The sequence below is a fragment of the Chiloscyllium punctatum genome, chromosome 22, assembly GCF_047496795.1.
Source record: "Chiloscyllium punctatum isolate Juve2018m chromosome 22, sChiPun1.3, whole genome shotgun sequence".
Lineage (NCBI taxonomy): Eukaryota > Metazoa > Chordata > Chondrichthyes > Orectolobiformes > Hemiscylliidae > Chiloscyllium > Chiloscyllium punctatum.
Genome location: NC_092760.1, coordinates 15,726,833 through 15,738,103, shown reverse-complemented (window position 1 = coordinate 15,738,103; position 11,271 = coordinate 15,726,833). Strand labels below are relative to the sequence as shown.

At 42.7% G+C, this 11,271-nt stretch overlaps 1 long non-coding RNA gene across 1 annotated transcript; it reads right to left on the bottom strand.

Moving 5' to 3' along the window:
- Positions 1-3,585: 3,585 nt before the first annotated feature.
- LOC140493429 (uncharacterized) lies at positions 3,586-9,290 on the bottom strand. Its single transcript, XR_011963674.1, has 3 exons — positions 9,238-9,290; positions 7,186-7,324; positions 3,586-4,798 (listed from the first exon to the last, which is right to left on the bottom strand). It is a non-coding gene; the product is annotated as an uncharacterized lncRNA (long non-coding RNA).
- Between the last annotated feature and the right edge of the window lie 1,981 nt (positions 9,291-11,271).

Genomic DNA, 11,271 nt, shown 5'->3' with positions numbered 1-11,271 from the left:
AAAAGCATCCTTCCACCACTACCCTCTGTCTCTTATGACTAAGCCAGTTTTGTATCCATATTGCCAGCTCACCTCTGATACCATGTGACTCCACCTTTTGTACCAGTCTGTGATGAGGGACCTTGTCAAAGGCTTTACTGAAGTCCATGTAGACAACATCAATTGCTTTTCCCTCATCAATCACCTTCATCACCTCCTCAAAAAACTTGATCAAGTTATTGAGGCACAACCTCCCCTGTACAACACCACACCGTCTATCGCTAATCAATCCATTTGCTTTTAAATGTGTACAGATCTTGTCCCTGAGAAACTTTTCCAATAATTTCCGTACCACTGACGTGAGACTCACAGGCCTGTAATTTCCAGATTTATATCTGTTACCCTTCTTAAACAATGGGACGCGTCTCTTTCAAAGTCTCTTTTGGGGCGGCACAGTGACTCAGTGGTTGGCACTGCAGCCTCACAGCACCAGGGACCCAGGTTCAATTCCAGCCTTAGGCGACTGTCTGTGTGGAGTTTGCACATTCTCCCCGTGTCTGTGTGGGTTTCCTCCGGGTGCTCCGGTTTCCTCCCACGGTCCAATGATGTGCAGGTCAGGTGAATTGGTCATGCTAAATTGCCCATAGTGTTAGGTGCATTCGTCAGAGGTAAATGGGTCTGGGTGGGTTACTCTTTGGAGGATCGGTGTGGACTTGTTGAGCTGAAGTTTCCACACTGTAGGGAATCTAATCTAATAAAAAAACTAGCTATCAAACCAATGACTACTTCCAACTTGGAGGGCAAGCGCAGCAGATACATGGGAATATCATTCTCTGCAAGTCCAATCCAAACCACTCACCATCTTCACTTGGAAATATATTGCCGCTCCTTCACTGTTGCTGGGTCAAAATCCTGGAATTCCCTACCCAATAGCACTATGTGCATATATGTGAACTAGTGCTGCCTTTTTGAGCTAGTGTGGTTCAAGAAGGCAGCTCACCACCACCTTCTCAATGCTAATTAGGGACAGGCAATAAATGCTGGCCCAGCCAGTGCCACCTACATCCTATGAACAAGAAATACAATGTTTGCTAACACTTTCGAACAGGAAAATACATTGTATTCGCAGTTATGCTGGTTTTGGCATGTGGTCTCAGTTGATTGTAATGGAGAGTCAGGGATTTTTGCCTGCTTTCCTGGGCAAGATTTATCCTTTAAAGAGCTTCATTAAATCATTTAACCTACTGCAATATCTGATAGCTCATTGTGCACAAATTATCTGCTTATTTCTTACATTTCAACAGGAGTGATATTACAACCGGACTTTAACTATAAAGTACTTCGGGATGTCACAAGGATATGAGAGGAGTAATATAAATGCAAATTCATATGCTTGAGTGCATTCAGCACAAAAAGGGATCTATGAATCCTTATAAGTATGACATTTTTTATCAAGATCCACTGCAAATAGGATTTGAGGTGTAAAAGGAAGACTGATTGAATGCGGACGTGGTCCTGATAAGCGCACAAAATTATGGTTTCAGACTTTGGCTTTCTTACAAGAATAGATATCATAACCATAGAGAAAGTTCCCAGAAAGGATAGGTCTGATAAAAAGACTGATGCAACAGCAGTATTATAGCAGGAAGGTTTGGTGAAAGATTTGTTCCTGGCAATAAACAAATCTAGCTACACAAGGTAAGCAGATGCCAGCTTTGTTAATGCCACTGAATTCAAATTCTCTGACTTATAGTAAGTCACAAATTACTTGCAAAACTACTGAACACCAGAATCAGGAAAGCAGCCCCATAGTCAATAGATCAGTGTAAATATCTACCACTTAAGGTGAGAATGTTGATAAGTAATCAAGTCACTTGTTGGAGGGCAGGAGGCTAAACCAATGTGGAGCACAGCCGATGAGTGGCAGTCATGCTTCCAAGTACCTGAATTTCTAAATTAATTTGTGCAAATAGGCCAGGGAACCAACTTTGGCTATACATGATTTTAGTGCAAAGGAATATGTCACCCATCAAGCACCATTCTTACAGACTCAATCCAGGGACGTTAGCCCAAGTAAGGGAAGAAATCAACTTCATGACGGAAAATGACATTATTGAACTGAATCACAGTAGCTGGTGCTCGCCTCTTGTGGTTATACCAATTCCAAATGGGTTATAATGATTATGTATAGATTATCAAAATGTTAACATGATAACTAAGGAGGATTCATATCAATTCCATGATTCGAAGATTGCATTGAGAGGATTAGACCAGCAAGGTTCATGACAAAATTACTTTATTATAGGATTATCGGTAAGTTTCATTCTGATTCAGCCAAAGATGTATCAGCTTCTTTAACCCCTGAGTGATTTTATTGATGTAAGGTTAGACTGTTTGGTTTGTAAAATGCAACAACTTTTCAAAAATTATCCAACAAGATAATTGAAAGATGCGACTGTGTCGTAGATACTGATGTTATTTATTGGTCAGTGCATCGAGGTTAGGAGTTGAGAGGTCATGTTGTGGTTGCACAGGACATTGGTGAGGCCACTTTTAGAATACCATGTCCAATTCTCATATCCTTGCTATCAGAAAGATGTTGTTAAATGTGAAAGGGTGCAGAAATGATTTACAAGGATGTTACCAGTGTTGGAGAGTTTGAGTTTTAAGGAGAGGGTGATTCGGCTGGAACTATTTTTCCTGGAGCGTCAGAGGCCGAGGGGTGACCTTATAGAAGTTTCTAAAATCTTGACGAGCATACATAGGGTAAATTACCAAGGTCTTTTCCCCAGGAGAGAGGAGTCCAAAACTAGTGGTCAAAGGTTTAAGGTGAGATGGGAAACTTTAAAATGGACCTAACTTTTTCACACAGAGGGTGGTGCATGCATGGAATGAGCTGCCAGAGGAAGTGGTGGAGGCTGGTACAATGACAACATTTATAAGGCAACTGGATCTGTACATGAATAGGAAAGATTCAGAAGGGTATGGGCCAAATACTGGCAAATGGACTAGATTAATTTAAGATATCTAGTTGGCATGAACAAGTTGAATCGAAGGTCTGTTTCTGTGTTACATATCTCCATGACTCGATGTGGTTGTGTTCAGCCAAGTCTGGAAGGAACATTTACGACACCTGAATGAATTGTTTCATTGGTTACACTACATTGGTTACAAAAAGTAAACTTTCTGAACACACAGAATATAAAACAGACATTGCACATAAAGTCAAACCTTGTTCTCATAACTGTACAGAGACTACTACCTAAATAAAGTTAAAATCACACAACACCAGGTTATAGTCCAATAGGTCTACTTGGAAGTAGTTCTGAATAAACCTGTTGGACTATAACCTGGTGTTGTGTGATTTTTACCTTTGTCCACCCCAGTCCCAACACTGGCACCCGCACGTCATTGCCACTGAAATCCACGACTACTCTTTGCAAAGTTTCATCACATAACTTTGAGATTGTTTCATTGGAGTTTAATGCTACAACCAAACAGTTTGAAAATCATGTAAAATTGCTTCAATTAACTCTTCTCTGAGGTTTGAGTTTTTTTTAATTTCAAAAATATACTTTATTCATAAAATACTTTAATGGTCTGTACAGTTGGACATGCCTTACATATGTAACCATTCCATTTGTTTGCATACTGAGTAATCATTCCTATTTACAGGTCTGTACGATTACATTTTTACCTGAGGTGTCAGCAGAGCCCAAATGACTGCGCAGGCCCCCTGTTCTTCTTTAGGCAGGCAATTGTTACACGGTGGTCTTTCCCCACCGCGCCTTGGCGGCAGCTGCCCCAAGCTTCAGCGCGTCCCTCAACACGTAGTCCTGGTCCTTGGAATGTGCCAGTCTGCAACACTCAGTCGGGGTCAACTCCTTCAGCTGGAAGGTCAACAGGTTTCGGACCGCCCAGAGAGCGTCCTTCATCGAGTTGATGATCATCCAGGCACAGTTGATGTTCATCTCGGTGTGCGTCCCGGGGAACAGGCCGTAGAGCACAGAGTCCCGAGTCCCGGGACGAACCTCGACAAACACCACTGCATTCCTCTCCAGACTTCTTCTGCGTAGGCACATTCCAGAAGGTGGTGTGTGATAGTCTCGTCCCCCCTGCAGCCGCTTCAAGGGCAGCATGTGGTGTGGCTGAGAGTCCGGGCGTGCATAAAAGATCTCACAGGCAGAGCCCTTCTCACCACCAGCCAAGCCATGTCTTGGTGCTTGTTGGAAAGTTCTGGCGATGAGGCATTCTGCCAAATGGCTTTGACAGTCTGCCCAGGGAAACGCTCGATAGGATCTGCCCTCTCCTTTTCCCGAAGGGTCTCAAGGACACTACGTGCTGACCACTTCCTGATGGACTTGTGATCAAAGGTGTTTTTCTTCATAAACTTCTCCAAGAAGGACAGGTGATACGGAACGGTCCAACTACTTGGAATGTTCTGTGACAGTGAGGCCAGGCCTATCTTTCGCAACACCAGGGACAGGTAGAACCTCAGTACGTAGTGACACTTGGTGTTTGCGTACCGGGGATCCACGCACAGCTTGATGCAGCGACACACAAAGGTGGCCATCAGGGTGAGGGTGTCGTTGGGTGTATTTTTTCCCCCGTTGCCCAGATCTTTGTACATCGAGTCCTAAGGATCGTGCTGGGATAGAAACAATAGTGTGAATTTGAATCCTTTTCTGATTTCTGTCATGAAATCCTTCCAACCTTTCTGTTTGTCTAGTGTAATGTAGTTTAATTTCTTTTCCCCGTTGTTTAATAAACATTTGCAGAGTGTATTGCTTGACTCTTGTGAACACAATCAGCCAATGACCTGTGCATTTTTAAAAAAAACAGAGAGAAAGTTAGGGTGTAGCCAGTCAGCTTTCACTCTGTAATCTGACCTGTCTGGTGTTAAAAAAACCATTGGGATAATTGATGCTGGAAACACAAAAACAGATCAGTCCCCAGCAGCTGCTGGTAAAACTAACATGAAGGTTCGAAATGAGGGTCTGTGATCAGGTTTGGCCCCCAGACCTGTGCTGTGACATCCATCGTCTCAACAGATGACACCTTACAAATAGCCATGAGATTCTGTCTCATTGACTGGGCATTTTGGTAATCTCCAAACCAACAATCCCTGGTGTGCAATGACACCATCGAGGCATTTCCTCTTGGACTTCAGAGAATCAGAGAATCCCTAAGTGTGGAAGCAGGCCCTTTGGCCCAATATGTCCACATTGACCATCCGAAGAGTAACTCACCCCAGGTCCATTTCCCGAACCAATTACGCTACAGTTACCCCTAACTAATGCACCTAACCTACACATCCCTGAATACTATGGGCAATTTAGCAAGGTCGATTTACCTAGCCTGCACATCTTTGGATTGTGGGAGGAAAACAGAGCACTCAAAGGAAACCCAAGGGGAGGATGTGCAAACTCCACACAGACAGTCATCCCAGGCTAGAGTCGAACCTAGAGCCCTGGCACTTTGAGGCAGCAGTGCTAACCACTGAGCCACTGTGCTACCCTGATTCTTCTCAACCAGAAAAGACAAGGCCATGCGGCAGCTTTCTCTACATCCGATCTGGAGTATTCAAGACCAGAGGGTATCAGCAGTGAGGAAGCTGACTTGCTCCTTCTGCCCTACTGTGTTCCAAGAGAATAAGAGCACCCCCTTTACTCTATCGTACAAACAAAAATGAAGCAATTCCATTTGCAAGGATTGTCAGGAATCGTCTGACAGTAGGGAAATAAAAATTGCAAACGTTATTCTTAATCCGATTGACTCTCAGCCCATGGACTCTGTGTACTCAGTGTGACATTCCCACAGCTCACAGAGTAGCAGGCCTTATCAATGAGCACATTCAATTGAACAAAATTGCAACAAACCAAATATTTTCTCTGCGGTGCTTGTTGAATGGACCATGACGTTTGACCCAGTAAAGCTCAGTTCAAGGGTTCCGTTTGAACATGGCTGCCCTGTAAAGATGATTGTGTCATTCTCTTTGTTTCAAAATGGTGTGTGATGATATTGGGAAGCCAATGGTTGCCTTTTCTGTTACCCACACTAGTCACTCTCCCCGGCCTCAGGATCCTGCGGCCTGACGATAAATCCGAAGAAGACTGCAATCTCATATCAACTCCTGTCCCTTCCACCACCTCTGGCCATGTGCTCTGAAAGCCCATAGTCACAATTAATGACACACCCCGCTCTTCAGTATCGAGGCTTTAACACTTTAGGACTATCACCTCCAATAACATGACTACAAGGTCAACCATCGCCTGGCAAAGGGCAGCTCAGCCTTACTCACAGACTTTGGAAACCTCAGCCTTACTCACAGACTTTGGAAACATCTTGGTGTTTGTCTGGAAACAAAACAGTGGTTCTGACATCACTACCGGTGTGACACTTGGACAAACTTACTGGTATTACATAAAGCAAGAAAAAAGTTCCATATTCACTGTCTGAGATCTATTTGCACCATTAAATAGCACAGCAAAATACCCAAGAGCAAAATCTCCAACACTTAAGTTCTTGCCAATGATTGGCAACAAGGGCATGCACACCAGTGCTCTGAGTGGCAGGCACAGTCATGTGATTTGTACAGACAACTCCCCAGAGCAAAGGCAATATTCTACCACCTGTTGAGCAGAGTAACTCACAACACAGAATACCCCAAGCTGCGATAGAAAGACTGTCTGCAAGTCAACATCGGAGCTTGCAAACTGGATCCCAAAACCACAGGACCAAGCAAACTTGGACAGACCTAAACCAACAAATCTCTGTCATCCAACGATTACAGTGTTTGGAGGGAAAAGAGCTGAGTGTTTTCAGGAGAAACATACACAGTACATCAGCTGTGTCCACTTCCACCTTCCCAAAACTGAATTGCCTACGCTGTCCTGTATTTGCAATTGACTATGCAAATAAAATTGATCTGTTATGACACGTGAAACTATATTAAATGTCGACAGTAAGCAGGGTGAGGTTTTTTTTTGCTGAACAGTCACATCCGAAGTAACAGAAATAACCCACTTCTTCTTAAACATTTTTGAAGGAGCTTGCCAATCTTTGAATCACTGGATTCCCAGTTCTCCTATTTCGATTTCAGACTGCTCTGCTTCATTTGTTTGTCCAGTAACTCATTCATGTAACGTTTCATTCTGTCGATCAGGGTTTTGGTCACAAAGTATATTACAGGAGACTCAGTCCTACCTTCTGGGAAGATTTTTTTCATTTCATTTCTTGCTTGTGTTTCCTCTGAAAGATGTATTGTTAATTCAAGAACTCTTGTCAAAGTTTGATTCCACCCACAGGATCTTTAATGGTCGAGGGAAGCATCAGTAAACTGAACCTTATGAGGAAGCAAGATATATGCTGTTTTCATGAGCAAGTTCTTCAAATACTAGAGATGAGCAATGTTACTGTCTTCATTGTCATTTGAGACATTCAGACTTTCAAGTTAAGTGTTGTTAAATCATCCAGGAAACTGTTATTTTGTATATTAAAGATTCGGTGACTGAGGAAAATTCGAAGTCTCCATATTTTTTGACAAAACGCCAGGAGTTTCAATTAGTTCATCCACAAATTGTGATGCTACAACGTCAAAATATTGTAAAACATTTTTCCCTCATTGCGTTGGTTGACTTGCACCCACCAAATAAAAGTCATACTTTTGCAACCAAGGTTTTAGGCAAACGTTTTTACATGAATCACGTTTTCCAAGGGTTGACATGCAAACTTCACTTGGGCCGAATACATAAAACAAAGTTCAAAACAAAATGTGATCCCTGATCTATCGGACATTCTACCATTTCTGTAATGTTAAGGTGGTTGTAAGGAGAAGCCAATTAAAATCAAAAGGACTGCCGTTCCTCCAGCTCAGAAATTCCTGATCATTTTACTGCTGAATGATGCCTCTTTAAAAGAAGGAATGAAGTTGCCTGAAAGGACATATGCACTGCCTACTCTCACATCATCAAGAGGGAGGAGACCTTGTAAGAATGGCTGTATGTAGCATGAACCTGGAGAGGAAGCAGATCATCCTGTTCAACTGGTCCGAGATACCCAATAAGGAGAAAGGCCCAATTCTGGTCCCAGATGACCAATGTCAAGTATCATCCAAATGGTGACCACGTTAAAGGTGAATAGGTGAAGGAACTGGCTTGTGAGCAAGTGCTGAGGGATAAAGACCAATCAACATTTTCTTCAGATTTAGTTGCCCATCGTCAGTGGAAATGAACAAAGGAAACTGGGTGCAAGGACATAAATCTACAAATTTCAAAAACAGACCGCATTAAATTTTTTTTAAAAAGAAGTACTAGAAATTACAAAAGCAAAAGGAACTGTAAAATAGTGACACCCAGAAAAGACAAAGTCAGTATTTGATCAGAGGTGAAAATCTCTAGAGGTCTCTCACTTGTGGCAAAAAGTGAGAGTGCCAGAAAGAGGGGTCGATTTTGGTAGAGTTGGATGGTAGATGACAGTCAGTGGTTACAGGCAAATGCAGTGGGCGTATGTGCAAATACAAGACAGAAAAGTGACATACCATGAGAACAGATCTCTGGTGGGAGAAGCAGAAGCCGCCATTGCCCTTCACTATAAAAACCAAACATTATTTCACGTAAGACAATGTCATTCAGTTGGTACCTGTCCAATTGGCCAGCCTCTCTTAAAGCCTCAATGGAAAACTAAGGTACACTTTAACATGAGGTATATGAACATTCACTAAATTTTAAACCAAAAATCATGCATCTACTATTATATGAGCATACACAGTGTATGTGTTTTTCCAGGAATGTGTTCCTATAGTGAAGATATTTCATCAAATCATCCCTGTTGTCTGTTGATTAACCAGTTTGAGATCCACGCTGTTTTTCAAATCCTGTAGGCTTTAATGGTGTTGGTATAAGTTTATTAAATTCCATTTATACATAGGAATTATACTATTCAAATCAATCCTTTCCATGGACAAGCTCAAAGAAGTCAAATGCAAATTGCCTTTATCAACCTAACATTGGTAGTCTTTGATTAAACCATGTTGTTGATTCCTGTCTCTAGCGCCAACATTAGGCTGACTACCCTGTAGATGCCTGCTTTTGTCTGCCCTTGTTTGTGCAAGAATATACTTATTTCCAGTCATCCAGCCCCCAGCACCATCCCCTTTTCTAACCATGATTAAAAGACTCTGGTAGAAGTCTCTGCTCTTCACATTGATAGCACACTCAACATTAATGAAGACATTTGAAAAAAAGTAATTTAACATACCAGCAACGCCCTGTACTTCTGCCAGGGGGATTTCCATTATTGCTGCCTAATTGACACCATTCTTTTTTTGACTACTTTTTAAATCCACTCATGCTATTTTACTTTCCCTTTTGTTACTCATTAATATACACTTATAATCTCTCTTTGTCCTTCTTATTTCCTTTCTCAGTTGAATTCTACCATTTCTGTACCCGCCTGGTTTCTGCATTAAATGATGCCACCCAGTTGTTTACTCATGCCTGTATGTTATAAATAAAAGGTTATACTTCATTGTACTTAATGTGACTGCCTGTTAAGAAGACTGTCTGAGGCTAGTGTCCGAAAAATGTCATCTGGCTCTGTAGTGCAGCTGGGAATGTGGCCTCCTGGAACATTTATACATAACAACTGGTTCCTCTCTAATTAGTTCCTAGCTCCTCGCAGACAGTACAAAATGGTTACCTTTTAACAGTAGCTTCCTTTTTCTGCTTGTTTTAACCATTAGACCTTCTGTTATCCAGGCTTTGGATATGTTTTCTTTCCCTGTTCCGGTCTGTAAGCAAACCATCTCCTCTTGGAAGAGCATCCATTGGACACTGATCACCCTCCAGCTCTTTATCTAATGAATTCCGATGGGCCAGAAGACTGCATTGTAGCTGAGCCTGATCCTCTGTTCACAGACACAAAGGTCACAACACCTGCTCATTCCCAAACCTGGGGCCCTGAGGCAAGATTAGATTCCTTACAGTGTGGAAACAAGCCCTTGCACCCAGCAAGCCCACATCGACCCTCCGAAGAGTAACCCACCCAGACCTGTTTCCCTCTGACTAATGCACCTCACACTAAGGACAATTTAGCATGGCCAATTCACCTGATCTGCATATCTTTGGACTGTGGGAGGAAACTGGAGCACCCAGAGGAAACATACCCAGACACAGGGAGAATGTGCAAACTCCACACAAACAGTCACCCAAGGCAGGAATCAAACCTAGGTCCCTGGTGCTGTGAGACTGCAGTGCTAACCACTGAGCCAAATTGGCTTCTAGCTGCTGAGTGAGTTCAGAGATCAGCCAGCTCAATCTGAGCTGGGGATTGGACTCCATTGGAAAACTGTGTGTACTCCAGTTGCTCAGTTGGTGAACTAACTTCACACTGGCAGGTATCCCGTCACCAAGTAACCCTTTATTTACACATGAACAGTTCTTGACAATAGGACTGCCTTATTCAGGGTCAGGTACCACTCATCCTTCCATGTCAGCCAGGGCTCCCTGATTGGACCAGATTAACAGCCCCAATTGGGGAACCCATATTCTGTGACGGCCAGTTGGCTGACCTTATTATAGTTGGGATGTTCACAAGTTTTGAACCATCATTGACATAGCAATAATATAATCAGTGTAGGTTCAGTGATCGGAAATTACTAGCTCTGCAGTCTGATAGCAATAACCTGAACTGCCTGCTGTTCTGTTTTTTTATTATTATTGCCTATAACATTGCTGTTGCTGCCTGGCCACAGGACACATCAAGTTGATTTGGAATGTTCCTTTGTTTGCTTGCAATAAGATGAGAACAGGGTAAATAATATCACACAGCCAGCACACTGACTAGGGACCGAAATATGTCCACAGAACTACAAATGCACAATGCTCGTCTGACTATTAACCCCGGACAGACATAACAGCCTCAGTGATTCACAACTGAAATCAAGCCTTCTTTAAACCAGTCCCTGCCTCATATATACTGAATGGAAGAGTTTAAAACAGAAGCATCTGTTGAATCACACACATTGGTAATTAATGGTTACTTCAGGTCTCACTTTCCCTGCAGCCTATAATTGCTTTGAATATAAAATGTATTTACACTTTCCCTCATGTGTGGGGGAGTGACAGAAAATCTAGCTTGATGCGAATTCCCCTGAGTTTAAATACTGTCAGGGCAGCACGGTGGCACAGTGGTTAGCACTGCTGCCTCACAGCGCCAGAGACCCGGGTTCAATTCCTGACTCAGGCGACTCTCTGTGCGGAGTTTGCACATTCTCCCCGTGTCTGCGTGGGT